Raw genomic sequence first — 15459 nt, 5'->3', positions numbered from 1 at the left:
CCTGAACTCAAAGCCTCTATAGCACATCACAGCACCATGCTTTCAAAACCTTTATTATTAGCTATGTTCTAACAGTTGAACAAATACATGTGACTCATGAAAACTAATGTTTCATTAAGCAGTTCTTAAGTTATATTTTCCCACCAAAATACTGCAACATTTTCTGTATAGTTCACGTTTCACGTTCCTAGCTTATAACTAACAGGGATGCGGCCAAATTCCAGCCTTTTTTGGAGGATTTGGACAAATCCGGACCATTTGGCCAAACCAAATCTAAATATTAAATTACTTCAAACTGCTGGACAAATGAAGGTGGGATTTATTTATTTTTTGGGGGGGGAGGCCAGCTGCTAATATGTACATACAAATTAGATTTCAGATTTGGTTTAGGATGCAGGTATATATTAGGTATTTGGTATATCCCTTATAAATATACAAACATGGGGATAATTAACCCTTATGGCAGCAAAGACTCTGGTCCTCCATTCTATCAAATAAGCCAGGATTTTAGCATGATGCAAAGCTGGTCATAAGTGTCCACAAAATGGCGCCTGCTTGCCTGCTTGTTATAATGGTGTAATTTCAAGATTTTTAAATTTTATATAGTGTAAGTGAAGTTTATTTTGCTGAACTAACATGGTAGAAATAAATTTGGAATTATTTCTGAGGTGACAGGTCCCCTTTAAGGAATGAGGTTGTAGCTACAGTGTCTTTGTAACAAAGGCTCGAGTCCAGTTCTCTAAAGCTAGCCATAAACGTTCAGATTTTAGTCTTCTTCTGACAAATTGGAGGATGTTCTGAACATGAAAAAGTTGGCAGACACCAAACAGACTAAAGTGACTTCTATTGTAGGTCCTCCAAAGATAAAATCTGCGCATGTATTGTGTATCTGACTATATCGTTATCCAACCAAAATTTTTAAACCCGGCTAATCGACTAAACGACCAATTGCCATGGTAAGAAAATAATTGGAACAATAATTCACAGAGTCCACACATGCAACAAAAATCATGCAAAACTAGGTTTCATGCAAATTTATGGGTACGTGTGTGGCCAGCTTTAGAGAACTGGACTTAAGCCTTTGTTACAAAGACACTGTAGCCACAACCTCATTCCTTAAAAAGGAGAAGGAAAGGCTAATTCACTTGGGGGTGCCAAAATGTTAGGCACCCTCAAGTGACTTTAATCGCTTACCTTGTACCCCAGGCTGGTGCACCTGTTAGGAGAAAACAGCACCAGCCCCGGGTACCTGTAACGAGCGCTTCCTTCTCCCTGCTTAGTTCTGCCGCAAATTCCCGGGACAATCGCATGCGCAGTAGAGTGGAAAGCCAAATTTATAGTTTAAGTTTGGCTTTTTCACTCTACTGCGCGCGCGCGCAAAGCCAGAAGGAGGAAGTGCTGCAGCTACCCCGGGCTGGTGCTGTTCTCTCACCAGCCCGGGGTAAAAGATAGGTATTAAAGTCACTTGGGGGTGCCTAACATTTTGGCACCCCCAAGTGACTTAGCCTTTCCTTCTCCTTTAAAGGGGACCTGTCACCTCAGAAATAATTCCAAAATGTATTTCTACCATGTTAGTTAAGCAAAATAAACTTCACTTACACTATATAAAATTTGAAATTACACCATTATAACAAGCAGACTGGTGCCATTTTGTGGACACTTATGACAAGCTTTGCATCATGCTAAAATCTGGTTTATTTGATAGAATGGAGGCCCAAACTCATGCACTGCCTACACAATTAGATGGTGAGGAGGGAGGGGGAAAGTAAGAATTGCAGTGACATCTAGGTCAGGGGTGGGCAAACTACGGCCCGCGGGCCACATCCGGCCCCTTTGCCTTTTTAATCCGGCCCGCCGACGAAGCCAAGTCTCATCACGCGAGACTTGGTGTCATTGGCGTGCCGGAATTAAAGAGAGAAGGGTGCCCGCCCTGGCCCGGCCCGGGGGTGAGTAAATGCGGCCCGTGAGCCAAAAAGTTTGCCCACCCCTGATCTAGGTAGTGCTGAATGGAAAGTTAAAGTTATTGTCTGCTCTGCCTCTATGCATAAGGCATAAAGGCGGGGCAGGCAATAGATGATTGACAGCTGCAATTACATTCCTTTACACAAGCACAAGGGAGTACAGGTATAATAATTTCAAATTGTACATGATTTCCCACACATTTCCATAATTTACTAAATATTTAACATTATCATGAGTACAAATGTATTAATTGTATTTAATAACAAGGTCAACTTGAGAGTTTAAAGAAGAAGAAAGGCTGAAGTGCTGGGGGGGGTGCCAAATGTTAGGCACCCCGAGTGATTGTAACCGCCTACCCGATACCCCAGTCTGGTGCTCCTGTTCGGTCACCCACAATAAATCTCTGCTATTGCAGGTGACTTAACTGCTCTTAAATGCTTTTCCACCGGCAACAATAGGAGTCACCATTGGAAAGACCATCACTTTTGTATCCTGAAGTCAGGCAAAGTTGTCTGCAGGAGGAAACCTGTGGGCAACTTAACCGCTCTGTCAGACATCAGCCCTACAAGAAAACTGCGCTGACCCAATGTATATACGAGTGAGCCTTTCTCTTCCTACTGTCTTTTTCCTTCAGAATCCCATGAGCCAACATATGTGCATTTGAGCAAAACACCTGGCTTTTTTGGTTAAGGTCAGCTTTTCACTCTACTGCACATGCGTGAAAATCAAAGAAGGAATGCTCAACTGCATACCCAATCGTTTCAGGTAAACAATTAAAGTCAATGAAGGTGGCCTAACATTGGCACCCCCAGTGATCCTTCTCCTTTAAAAATGATAAAGAAATACACTGCAATTCCTGCTTGTTGTATTTGTCACTTACATAAGAATTATTGCGCCCTTAGAAATTGCAAGCAAACTTTAATTCTACAAGCAAGACTCAAGATAAATCCTGGTTAAAGTAGAGCACTTTTTAGTTAATGAACTGAAGAAAACATTCAAAGCATGATGCTTATGATTTTAGAGTGTGGGTATGTTATGCAGTGGTTTATGCTGTGATACATAAATACCAAATTGACACAATCTAACATCTATCCTTGCCACAGGCTCACAAGACACACGCTATGGGAAATTTAATCAGAAGAAAATTCACCAGTATTTTTGCACTGTTAAAGGACACTGACAACATGGGTTGTTGGGGTAGGTAAAATAATTCTCCAGTTGATTAAGGGAAGATTAGAATTATATAATGTCAATATACAATTATTTTTACACCAACATATGTAAATATGCATGATATAGCCAAATCTATGTAGCTACTAAATGCAAAGTAAAAAAAAGCGTGCGGGGATACAGGCCAAAATATTTAACAGTCTAAATATTTACTCACCTACTTAGGATTACTAAAAAAAACTTAACTAGCAGAATTTTTCAGCCCAGCAAGTAATGCATATTCATTCATTAAATATACACATACACAAGTCCATACAGGTCTGGGCTTGTGCATTCACATGCACATACAAAGAGATAGACTAATGCTGTAAGTCGAACCAAGTAGAGAGTCAAGTGGAGAGATTTTCACTGATGATAAACAATATCATCACACCAAGTTTTAAGCTCTAGGAAACCTGAAATATTACTGAAGTTAGAGAGACCTCTGAAAGCATAAACATATTCTGAATTGGCAATACAAGGAAAAGTGTTGTTTATACAAAATGTGTTGTTTTTAACAATGTAATTAACAAAATGTATGCATTAAATTGTTATTGTATCTACTCTCTTAAACATCTGTGAGATTGACTTATTCTTTGGGTGTGCTCTATTACTGAAATAAAATGCAGGATATAAAATACCAGAAACTGCCTTAAACAACAAATGAGTTGCAAAGAATGCGCGCAAAAGTTCACAGAATGAAGTATTTGACATATCAGTAACGTCATACAAGCAGCTCTATGCATCCTTGAGCATCCATCTGCATCATCGGGATGCTAGAACTTGTAGCTTGCTAAAAAAAAAAAAAAATACTGGGGTAAAGGTAACTTTTATAAAGTATTAATTTATGTGCATATAGCTAGTTTATTAGAAAAATGGAAATTAATGTGTGGTGTAGAAACAAAATTTATGAAGAAAAGGCACTTTGGGCAGGCCCATCTTTACCTCTTGTATCGTTATTTATGGCTTTGTATGGAAATCTGTATGTTCAAGTGAATATACCCGTTACCCGTAGCATAGCTAGTATCTGGAAAACCATTATATAGAAACCTCTAAAACATGGCAATATAATTTCCCATTTAAAGTAATTCATTTTTTTCCTGTAATAAGACCATACCATGTAATTGATTTTAAATGGGGTTACATAAAGCCATGATGTATAACAAAACAATCCCCAGCCCAGAGGAAAAAACTAACAAGTGCTTTTCTCACCTTTCTTAGGTGCCCCTAGCGCGGTAGAGTAAATTAAAATCTACAGTGTTTGCACAAGCTTAGGCCGGGAAGCCTGGATATAGACTAAGATATTGAAGCAGCGCATTTTTTTTTTTTTTTTTTTTTTAACCAAAAAACCTGGTTTGGGGGAAAAGGCAGAGATTTATTTCACTGGGGGCACCTAACATTTTGCTACCCACCACCCAAGGAATAAGCCTTTCATTTTAAATTAAGAATTGGTATTATAAATTACACATATTGTTATCTGCAAAACCCTAAGTCCCCCCCATTCTGCATAACATATGCCATAGATCTAATTAATAAATATCACTTATCACACATCAATGTTAACCTCACTTATGTCACTGATAGGTTTCATGCATTTATTTATAAGCATTCTTGGTCCATACATGTGCAGGATGAACTTGATAGTGATTTTAAAGCTAAAGTTATATAGATTGGATATTGGTCCTTAAGAAATACATATAATAAAACATCCCATATGATAAGAAAAATTGTGCTACAAGCAGCATAAGTAGAGTTCTCCCCTTGTTGTGACAGGCCACAAGCCAATCGACATCAGAACACTTTAATGTGACTACAATTAAAACAAAAATAGACCTGTATTTGCAGATTTTACTTATGCAATATGCAAAATGATGTTAGTATGTTTACAGAAGCTTGGCTGTGCATTACCTACCACCTCTGGGACCTCAATAGTAAAGCAAAGGGATACTGACCTATACATCCAAATTCTCAAATTGTGGTTTGCAATACCATAGGACTGTCACCTTTCCAGAGATCAAACATGTATTTACAAAATGTATAATATAAAAAAAATGTTGGCACAACAATATTCTGTAATCCTACAGATTTGTTTTTTTTTATGGGTGAATGTACAGTAGACTTTTCAGGGATATCAGTCTATTTTGTGTTCAGTTGCCGGTTGGGTTCAAGGTGTTATGCATTAAGCAGAAATAAGTTTGAAGTTTTTTTTGTTAAAGGATTTTAAATTATTCTCAGAACTTTGCCCCCCCCCCCCCTTCCTTTTTACTGAATGTCTTAGTCCCTCTTCTACCCAGTTAACACAGAGCAGATGTTTCTGTAGCTCAGAGAAAAGGAGAGACTCCCCTCCCCTCCACCACCTCCCTCCCCTCCTTCAACAAACTGAGCCTGCCAAACTCACTCAGGAAGAACCAATTCCTTACGGACAAAAGGTTCTCATCCACCATTACACCCCTGCCATGCGTCCCTGTCCACCAAAGCCCACGCCACAAAGGTAGAAAAACTCCACTGTACTGCATGTGAAGTTTTAAAAATTAGAAAAAAGAAGATGTTTTTAATTTTAAAAGAGGCAAGATTTTAAATATTTTTTCCTCCCTTATATAAAGGGAAGGAAACAACTTTTGTAAACTCAAGCCTCCATAGAATATAAAATAAAGAAAATAATCAGTTTTGTTTGAACTTATAAATAAATGGGTGACAATATTTTTATGAATTTCATTTCAAAAGGTACATTGTTGGAAAACAAAATACTAAGTTTAAAGTATTTACAAATGCAGTACGAATAAAAACTTGTCGGTTTAATATAAAAATGTGCACAAGCAGTATATATGAGTAAAATAAAGTGTCAGTTCTGAATATATTTGTATTGCATAACATGAAGGAAAACAACAAAGTAATAAATAAAACAAGCAAACCTTTAACAGGAAATCTATACACAAAGGATAAGTTATCGATGTTAACATGTACATGTTAACATGTACACTGTATTCTAGTTAGCCTTCTGAGGCCCAAGGTCTACTGAGATAATACAATGTTAAAGGAAGAGGCTTCTAAGGATCAACTGGGAAATCTAGATTTTTCTTCTGAACTAAACAGCTTACAATCCAATTCAATTTCAAACCATGTTTAGACTTGGAAAGTTGACTACACAAGTGATAAACTATTTGATTGTTAGGTACATTTTTAATATGCACATTAGTAATTAAGCAAATTGCATACAATACTGCACACATACACAAATTCAGTCACATAGTCTGGTTGATACGCAAAACACTACATGCCTCCTGCCATTTGTAAAATGTTGTAAGTATATAGAAGGGATGTAAATATAGGATTTACCTTTTCACAAAGTCAACATCCAGAAGGATTGCATGGAGATAGGAAGTGGATAAGTCCCCCAGGAGAAGCAGGTCTGGGCGCAGCTATACTATCCTCAAGCTGAAAGCAGAGCAGGGGGCTGTTTGATGATTTCTGGGGTCCTTCCTGTGCCCCCCTCCTGACTGGGGGGGTTATTTGGGAGGAGGAGGGGGGTGCAGCGGTCTGTCTTCTTGTCTGAGAAACAGCAACTGTAACTAGTTCCAATGCTACAATGTAACCAGAGAGAGAGGGAGTGAGAGGAGAAGGGGAGGGCGAGAGGAGGAAATCCACACCTTCCTCCTCCCCCTCCCACCTTGTATAAAACTCAACCCTCCCCCCCCAATAACAACCCCTTTTTTTTTCCAATCCCTTTGCTTTAGACCTGCAGTAATAACCCACAACTTCGTGCAGCGGCTAAATACCGCCCACCCCCTCCCGCGCCATTCCACCCTACAACTCCACGAAGACACTCCCTCCTCCTTTTCTTACAGAATTTTTCATTCTCAAATAATTTCCCCCCTCTAGTTGAAGCCCCCAACTAATCCTGCACTGCCACTTTAAAAATCCTCTTCCTTTATTTCACAAAACACACCTCTGTTAGTTGCCTGTGCTTCTTTACAGCCAAACACTCCACCCCTTAGCATTTTAAATGCTCCATGACATAACCCTTCCGTTCTTTATAGATCTTTAAATATGCCTGCTCTTATGCAAGGCCGTCTTCCCTACCGCCCTTAAGCCCAGGGTGGACTACAATTCCCAACATGCTACGGGCAGCGTGAGCGCTTTCGGCGTAGTCTAGTAGATGTAGCTCAACAGCTGGAAGCTGTAGGTTGGCTATTCCTATACTAAATAAAGCGCCCAAAATCGCATATCTTGCCTTAGCTAAACAAATACTGATGTTATCATTGTTCTTAAGTATTCAACAATCCATCTTTCCTTCTCACCTTCGACTAGCTTCTCGGCCCCTCCTGCGCCCAAAGAAGACCCCAAGAAGGAGGCGGGAGCTAAGGACTATTTTCAATTCTTTCTGCGGCGGAAGAACATGTATTTTTCTAAATCGAGCGACACAAACCATTCGAGTCACCACGCGATAGTCATTGCCCGCCCCTTAAAAATGGCGAATCATAATACTGTGTAGTCCGTACGCCAGTCACGTTGGCCAATCAGAGAGTCCAGTACGCATCAGTCGCCCACGTGAGCGCTTTCTTTGGCGAAGCTGGGAGTCATGTAATATAACTGGATGGGGGTTGCCAACCATTCCAATTATTTTTAATCCAGACTAAACCATGTTTTTGTACACTTCAGACAAAGTGGATAACGTATATGTTACTCTTCATTTTCTTACGGAGGCGTGGTTTAGTGTGCAAAAACAAGGCTGAAAGTTTACGGTCTTAATCGTGCGTGATATGTATTTATATAACGTAACACAATAAACAGTCCTTGGGTTTTAGAGAACTTGCCAGACCCTGTGTTCTTGGACAATGCTTAGCGCAAAGTCATATTTATAATGGCTCGTCTGTATGTCATCCATGCATCCTGCGTAAAACGTGGCAGGGCCGTATACGCTTCTCGTTCCATAAATGTTTTCATCTAAGAACTGAGTGTAAATAAGAGGGAAAGGAAATAGCAACAGGTTTTTAAGTCGGCGTGTTGCCAGATCTCGGAAGGCGCAATAGTGAAGTGTAAATAAATGCTTATGGTCACGCTTGACAGTGTGCTTCCTATTAATAGAGAAATATACGTTTGCCACAGCACTCAAGCGCTTTGTCTATTCTAGCTGCCACTGTTGAATTATAGTGCATTGTGGGATTTGTAGTGCAGTTTGTAGCACAGCATTTTGAAACATACAAAGAATAGGCTCCAATGGCAAATGCTACTCTGCTGTATGTGTAGATCTTACAATTTATCATGGCAATTGCATTTTCTATGTCTGCATTAACAATGAAAGACTGCTTCAAAAGTGGCTTATGTAACGGCATAAAGAACAAAAGTTTAGTCTAGAGCAGGGATCCCCAACCCCTTTGACCTGTGAGCCACATTTCAATGTAAAAAGAGTTGGGGAGCAACACAAGCATTTAAGAAGTTCCTGGTTATGCCAAGTAAGTTCTGTGATTGGCTATTTGGTAGCCCCTATCTTGACTGGCAGCCTATAGAAGGCTCTGTTTGGCAATACACCTGGTTTTTATACAACTGAAACTTGACACCAAGCGCAGAATTAAAAAACAAGAACATCTTTTTAGGCCACTGGAAGCAACATCCAAAGGGTTGGTAAGCAACATGGCCATTGGGGGATGCAGGGGCCCCTGAGGCAGAAGCCCCAAGCCCCAGTCTGACCCTGGTGATCACTGATCTAAAGTGACCATCCACAGACCAATAAAAACTGTAGACTGTCTGGGGCCCTCCCAAAGGCCTGTTAGACGTAGCTGAAAATAAACCACATATTTTATGGCCAGGTTAGAATATCCCATGGGGCAAGGACTGCATTGGCGTAGTGATGGTAGTCCTCTCCTGAGGAGTCTCAGTATCTCAATAGGCCCACATCGTGATTGTTGGTGTAGGTGGCCAAATTGGGATCTTTTAGTCAAGATTATTGCCTTGATACATAAGTTTTGTTTTCCATCCTGTTATGTTTGCCAGGATAAGCTTAATTAGGGGACTCTGGAAGCTGTTAAAATTTGATGAATTCCTTAAATGATACAGGCAAAAAACCACTCTTCAAAATATTAATGTACATTAAAACTTACCTATAGGTTAAGTTGATCATTTTTCACTGATAGGGCTGCTTTTGTAAATAATTATTACTTGAAGTTCCTAAACCTGACTGTTTTGCCAACCTGACTGTTTTGTCCCTTCTCAACCTGTCACTTATAGCTTCTAATCATAACGGACTCCTGCTACACAAATATGGCAGTCCCCTCATAGAGGAACATGGGGGATCAGATAAGTAATGTAAAAGCATCAGGCAAATACTTTTAAGGCAAAATCATAAATAGCATGTAAAATATAATAGATGTAAAAAAATAGTTTAATGTCTGGTGTCAGTATCTCTTTAAAGGGAATCCTAACCACAAAAACTAAATTGATGTAAATGCACTCAGAGTTTTTTTAATTTTCAGTGGTTTTTAAGATATTTACATTCTTAAACTGCTAATATCAGGCTTTTGGCTCTACTAAGGGGCACATTTACTAATCCACGAACGTCCGAAAAGCGTCCGAATGCATTTTTTTCGTAATGATTGGTATTTTGCGATTTTTTCGTAAATTGTTGCGACTTTTTTGTGTAGTGTTACGACTTGCGCGAATTGTCGTGACTTTTTCATAGCCGTCGCGCCGAGTACGAAAGTTTCGGATTCATTCAAGCTTCAGTATCGTGACTTTCCTTGGGCCAGGTTGGAGCTGCAGAGTGCCATTGAGTCCTATGGGAGGCTTCCAAAATCATGCAAAGTCTGAAAGGTTTGCCCGCCGTTTACGAGCGCTCAATACGAAAAAGTCGTGACAATATACAAGCAAATCGTAACGGCTACGAGAAAGTCACAACGGCGACGGAAAAGATCGAAAAAAATACGAAAAAGTCACAAAATATTAGTTTCCAATCCGAATTTTTCCCATTCGGATTCATGGATTAGTAAATGTGCCCCTAAGAGTCAGCAGCCATAGGGTTAAATGAGTACAGGAAGTGCATAGACAGCGTTGCTGGCACTATAGGCCTTCAAAGAGGACTGTTAAGCTGAATCATGTTTAGAAGGCTAATATCTTACAGCTAGGGCCACTCCTGCCATGAGGCAAGCAGTGAGTGGCCAGTTACCAAGGGCTGCAAAAAGCCACCTCTGGTAACTTTAAGAGCTGAATTTTTGTTTTTTAAAATGAAAATTTAGCTCTGCCAATGCAGAGAGCAAATTAGTGTTCTCTGCACTAGTGTTTCTGCTCCGAAGCTAATGTTGTAAGCACGGAGCAGGATAGGGAGGGCTCTTAGGCAGCAGCAGCCCCAGAATTGCCGCTGCTCACAACTCAAAAACTATGAAAATAGAAAATTAATGTAAACTGCAAAATTGCTGACTCTTAAATTCGTTTTTTGGATTTAGATTGCCTTTAATAGCAGCCACTTTGGCTGCCACTGAGTATGCTCCTGAGCTTTACTAAAGTGAATTGTTACAGTTGATACATCAGTTGCTGACATTCCTCTAATGCTGCCGAGAAATGTATCAACTATTTAAGCAAATTCTGAAATAACAGTTCCGAGAGTTGGCAACTTGGTGTACTTAGAATCTACAGTGAAAGGGAGGAAAACAAAGTAAATTCATTTTTACCATGGGCAAGTATTGCAAAAATAAAAAATAGAGAACAGCTGGAAAGAGTAATAATTTAATCTTTGCCTGCTGAGCACACCAGCTCTACGTGCTTGGAAGGCAAAGGTTCAGTATGACAGCAACCAAGAATATACATTTTCTGGAATGTCATATAATGTGTTATGCTGGCGGTACTAACCACAGCTGAAATGCTTTATACTCCTTCACATCTTATACTGAATGAGCCTAAAGGCCTGTGCAATTGACCTTAGGACCCAGTAATCCCAGTATCGATCCTGAAGAACATGTATCTGCTTTCTGGACACTTCCTGCAGCCCCCAGTGCTGCCCCCACACTTCCTGCTGTATGTTACTCTGTTACTGGATCCCTCCTGCTGTCCTACAGCTAAAACATACATAAACACACATTTACACACAACACACACCAAAGTTGACTCATTTTTGCTTATTTTTAAATTTTGCATACACACACTACATCTACACATCCTTAGCAAGCATACATACACACTACACTTTTATTTTTACTTTTTTTTTTTTTTTTAACATTCTCAACAATATGCAGAGGATGTAGCAATATGGATGTAAAATAGCATAGCATCCATTATGGTAAATCATTTGTAAGTTGTGATGGATGCAGTTTCCACATTTTATCATGGTGTCACTTCTGTGTTATTAAGATTATGGCTGGATTTGCTTCATGCAAGTCAGTTATGACTGTAGATGCATTCCTAAGGGAACCCTAAAATTACCACTACCTCCAGCCTTGTGTCAATTCCATGGTTCCCTTGTGTCATAATGTGCACTTGCTCTTAATTCATCAGAATATGCTGAATGGGTGCATCAGTGCTGCCGCAAGCAGTCTGGGGCCAAGCCAGCCACGTGCAATAGGAACTTATAGGCTGGCAACCCCGTCCCCTGCCTGCCCCCCCCCCCTGCATAGTTACATAGTTAAGTTGGGTTGAAGAAAGACCTAAGTTCATCAAGTCCAACCTCTCCAAGCGAACCTCAGCACACACCCATACCAACCTGTCTATACGCTTACATATATAAAATATTTACCAGTTTCTATACTTATTTTAGATTTTAGTATCACTATAGCCTTGGATATTATGCTTGTTTCAGAAATCATCCAAGCCACTGTTAAAGGCATTAACAGAATCTGCCATCACAACATCACTTGGAAGGGCATTTCACAACCTCACTGTCATTACTGCAAATAAAAGTTCTGTTCCTCTAATCTATGGGTGGTCTCTTGTGCTCTGATCATTTTTATGGTAAAAAATGGCTCTCTATCTATCTATCTATCTATCTATCTATCTATCTATCTATCTATCTATCATCCCCTCTAATGTATTTGTACAGATTATTCATGTCCCCATGCAAGTGCCTTTTTTTCCAGAGGAAATAACCATGAGAGTCTACACTCATAGTTTAAATCTTCCATCCCATTTACCAGTTTTGCACGTCTGTGCACACTCTCCAGCTCATAAATAGCCTTCTTAAGGTGGCCATACACGCACCGATATTATCGTACGAAACCTAGTTTCGTACGATAATCGGTGCGTGTATGGCATGTCAGCGAGCCGACCGATATCGCAGGAAGCTGCTGATATCGGTCGACTCGCCGATCGGCCAGGTTAGAAAATTTTGATCGGGCGCCATAGAAGGCGCCTGACCAAAATTCTCCCTTCAGAGCTGAATCGGCAGAAGGAGGTAGAAATCCTATTGTTTCTACCTCCTTACCTGCCGATTCAGCCCTGAATGGTGTGTGGCGGATCTGACGATGTTTCGTGCGACCGACGGTCGTACGAAACATCGTGAGATCGCCACGTGTATGGCCAGCTTTAAAGAGCACCTATCACTCCTATATTGTTTCCCCCTCCAGAGGTACGGGCTAATAGAGCCCGCACTCTGGTTGGGGGAAACAATACACAGGGAGGGAGCTCCCAGTGCAGGCGGCCTTGTTGGTTGTCTCCCCGCTCGCTTACTATGCGCATGCACCTGACTTAGGAGTGGTGGATGTAAATCACCTTCCTGCGTCACACACATATGCATAATGAGCAAGTTGCAACTAGCTCATTATGTGCATGCATGTGCCCCAACATGGCTGCCAGCACTGGCAGGGGTAGTTTAAAAAAACAACAACTATTGTTTCCCCTATTTGGAGTGCGGGCTCTGTTATCTCGCACCTCTGGTGGAGGAAACAGTATAGGGGGTTATACTGTAGGTGCCCTTTAAGGACTGAAACCTGGCCCTACATACTCAAGGTGAGGCCTTACCAGAGACCTATAAAGAGGCAAAATTATGTTTTCATCCTAATGGCTTTTTTTTCGTGCAAGACAGTATTTTATTGGCTTTAGTAGCCACGGAATAAAAATAACACTGCCTGGAATTAGACTACTTGTTATCTACAAAAATTATATTAGTTATATTACTAGAATTGGGTCTATTAAAAGGGAAGCCTTCATTAGCTGGCTCCTCAGGTGTATAGACAGATGAAAATTAGGAGTTCAGCAGTTCAGGAGTTTCTGCTGTTTCCTTGTTCTCATCAACCAACTGACCACCCTGTGATAATAAGGGTTCCACCCCTTCTTGCTTCATTTTTGTACTATTTACATATTTAAAAACTAATTTTAATTTCATTATACTCCTTGCTGCAATACATCTCTATTTTAGCTTGCCTGATAGCTTTTTTGCATGCTTTATTTGCTTCCTTGTAACTGATGAAAGTTTCTGCTGTCTCAGCTAACTTTTTTCTTACCAACCTCGACACTAACACTTTTATCCAACCATAAAGGTTCAAGTAGACCCATCTATTGCTTCTCTAAGCTCATCACTAATGATGAGTTGATCTGTCCTGTTTTGCTTTGCTGAAAAATTTGCGAATCTTTGAAAAGATTTCCAAAATGGCGAAAAAAGCACGAAACACCGAAAATGTTGTGCGTAAAAAAAATTAAGCACCAAATTTTTCTGTGGCAAATTTTGTCGCCCATTTCGCAAAAATAAACCCCACTGGTGAAAAGTGGAATCCATGCCTGCCAAATTATTTCACCCATCACTACTCATAACAATGTTGCATGCATTTGTGAACTGTATTGGCATGAATATCTAGGACTGTAAATAACTGATCACCTCACAGGCCTCTAGTATGCCCACCCCCAACAAAGACTAAAAAAAAGTGCATACACACTATCTGAACTTTGATAGCTGACAGACTGAAAGGAAATCATGATAGTCTACTTCTGCTTGCAGGTAAAAAACCCCACCCTACTTGGGCCCACAGTTTTATGCAACCTCACCTTTGTCTATGGAAGGTTCAAACCATATCCAGCATAACAAACAGTAGCAGTAAGCAGCTCTCTTGTCTGATGGTGACTCAAGATATTGCTAGGCTGGGGGCAGTCTTGCAGCAGTTTTGCATAAAAAGCTAATTTGGCCCTTTTATACTAATACTGCCACATTTGTATTGATTTTCATTAAAATGTATCAGTTTGAGATTAACACAAGGCTCAAACTGAAAATTTCTCCCACCAGTCATTTAGCCAATCATTTGCTATACTGTATGGTCAAGGGGCTATAATCTGTTAATATATTAAAGCAATACAAATAGTTATATGAAGACTTTTAAAAGGTTAGCGGGCTACAAAAGTTATAGCAAAATTATAGGTCACCACTAAATTTTAAACCATTGATGCCGTGGCCACAAAATTCAAACAATCCATGCTTTGCTTGCTTCTTTTAGATCTCGTTGTTTACTATGTGACAATGACAATAAAGATATATTCTATTCTATTCTTTTGTTTAGGGGAGGGCATTTCTTAGTAGCTTAATACATAGAATTATTAATAGGATCTTAATGTCCTATATATGTAACTTACGAGCAAATTTCAGGGTGTGTTGGTCTGATAATTTTATATACTAAATGCTTTGTATCAAGAACTCCTATTTTCTTCATACTGGCTTCATGTTCCACAGGTAGTACCGCCTTATTCCATAAATGCTTTCCATAACTTCTGTTACATTTAACATTACTACGTTTGTCAGCATTTTAGTAAATATATTCTACAGCTGGCCAGTTTTCAAGTAACATCCTTGTAAATGGCTTTTCCCCAAAGTGAAAAGTTCCACCCTTTATTCCCTTCCCCCTCAAACCACCATGGGAGACAGTTCTGCACCTGTCCCTGTCTGTCACAGGGTAGTGATACCAGCTTTGAGTCACAAAACCATGTGTGAGTAGTAGAGGGGACAAACAAGGCAGGATGGGGGTTTCTAGCTTTTAGATTTAACCCCATTCCTGCTAGCCACTTCTGAAGGTTCTTTACTTAATTTTGTTTACCATAGAACATTGTTTTATAAAGTACAGGTATAATACCAATGCTTGGGACCTTAGGTTTTCCGGATATGGGATCTCTCCATAATTTGGATCTCCATAACTCCATAAGTCTGCTAAAAATATTTTAAATATTAAATAAACCCAATAGGATTGTTTTTCCTTCCTATAAAAACTAATTATATTAGTATCAAATACACGGTACTGTTTTATTACTACAGAGAAAAAGGAAATCATTTAAAAAAACAGAATTGTTTACTTATAATGAAATCTATGGGAGATAGCCTTTCCATAATTC

General features: G+C 39.7%; 1 protein-coding gene across 12 annotated transcripts in view; it reads right to left on the bottom strand.

Moving 5' to 3' along the window:
- The window catches only part of tcf3 (transcription factor 3), a 66276-nt gene extending 58105 nt beyond the window's left edge, over positions 1-8171 (bottom strand). For 10 of the 12 annotated variants that reach the window (XM_031897943.1, XM_031897959.1, XM_031897981.1 and 7 more), the window contains exons 1-2: positions 7470-8171; positions 6508-6752 (exon numbers count right to left, since the gene is read on the bottom strand). The gene's annotated coding sequence lies outside the window, so the exon portion shown is untranslated. Of the gene's footprint in view, positions 1-6507; positions 6757-7117; positions 7339-7469 lie in introns of those variants that run through there. The other 2 variants (XM_031897893.1, NM_001100273.1) reach the window with 2 other exon arrangements.
- Positions 8172-15459: the final 7288 nt, after the last annotated feature.

The sequence above is a fragment of the Xenopus tropicalis genome, chromosome 1 (assembly GCF_000004195.4).
Source record: "Xenopus tropicalis strain Nigerian chromosome 1, UCB_Xtro_10.0, whole genome shotgun sequence".
Taxonomy (NCBI): Eukaryota; Metazoa; Chordata; class Amphibia; order Anura; family Pipidae; genus Xenopus; species Xenopus tropicalis.
The sequence above is the reverse complement of the archived record's forward strand: the minus strand, read 5'-3'. Positions and strand labels throughout refer to the sequence as shown.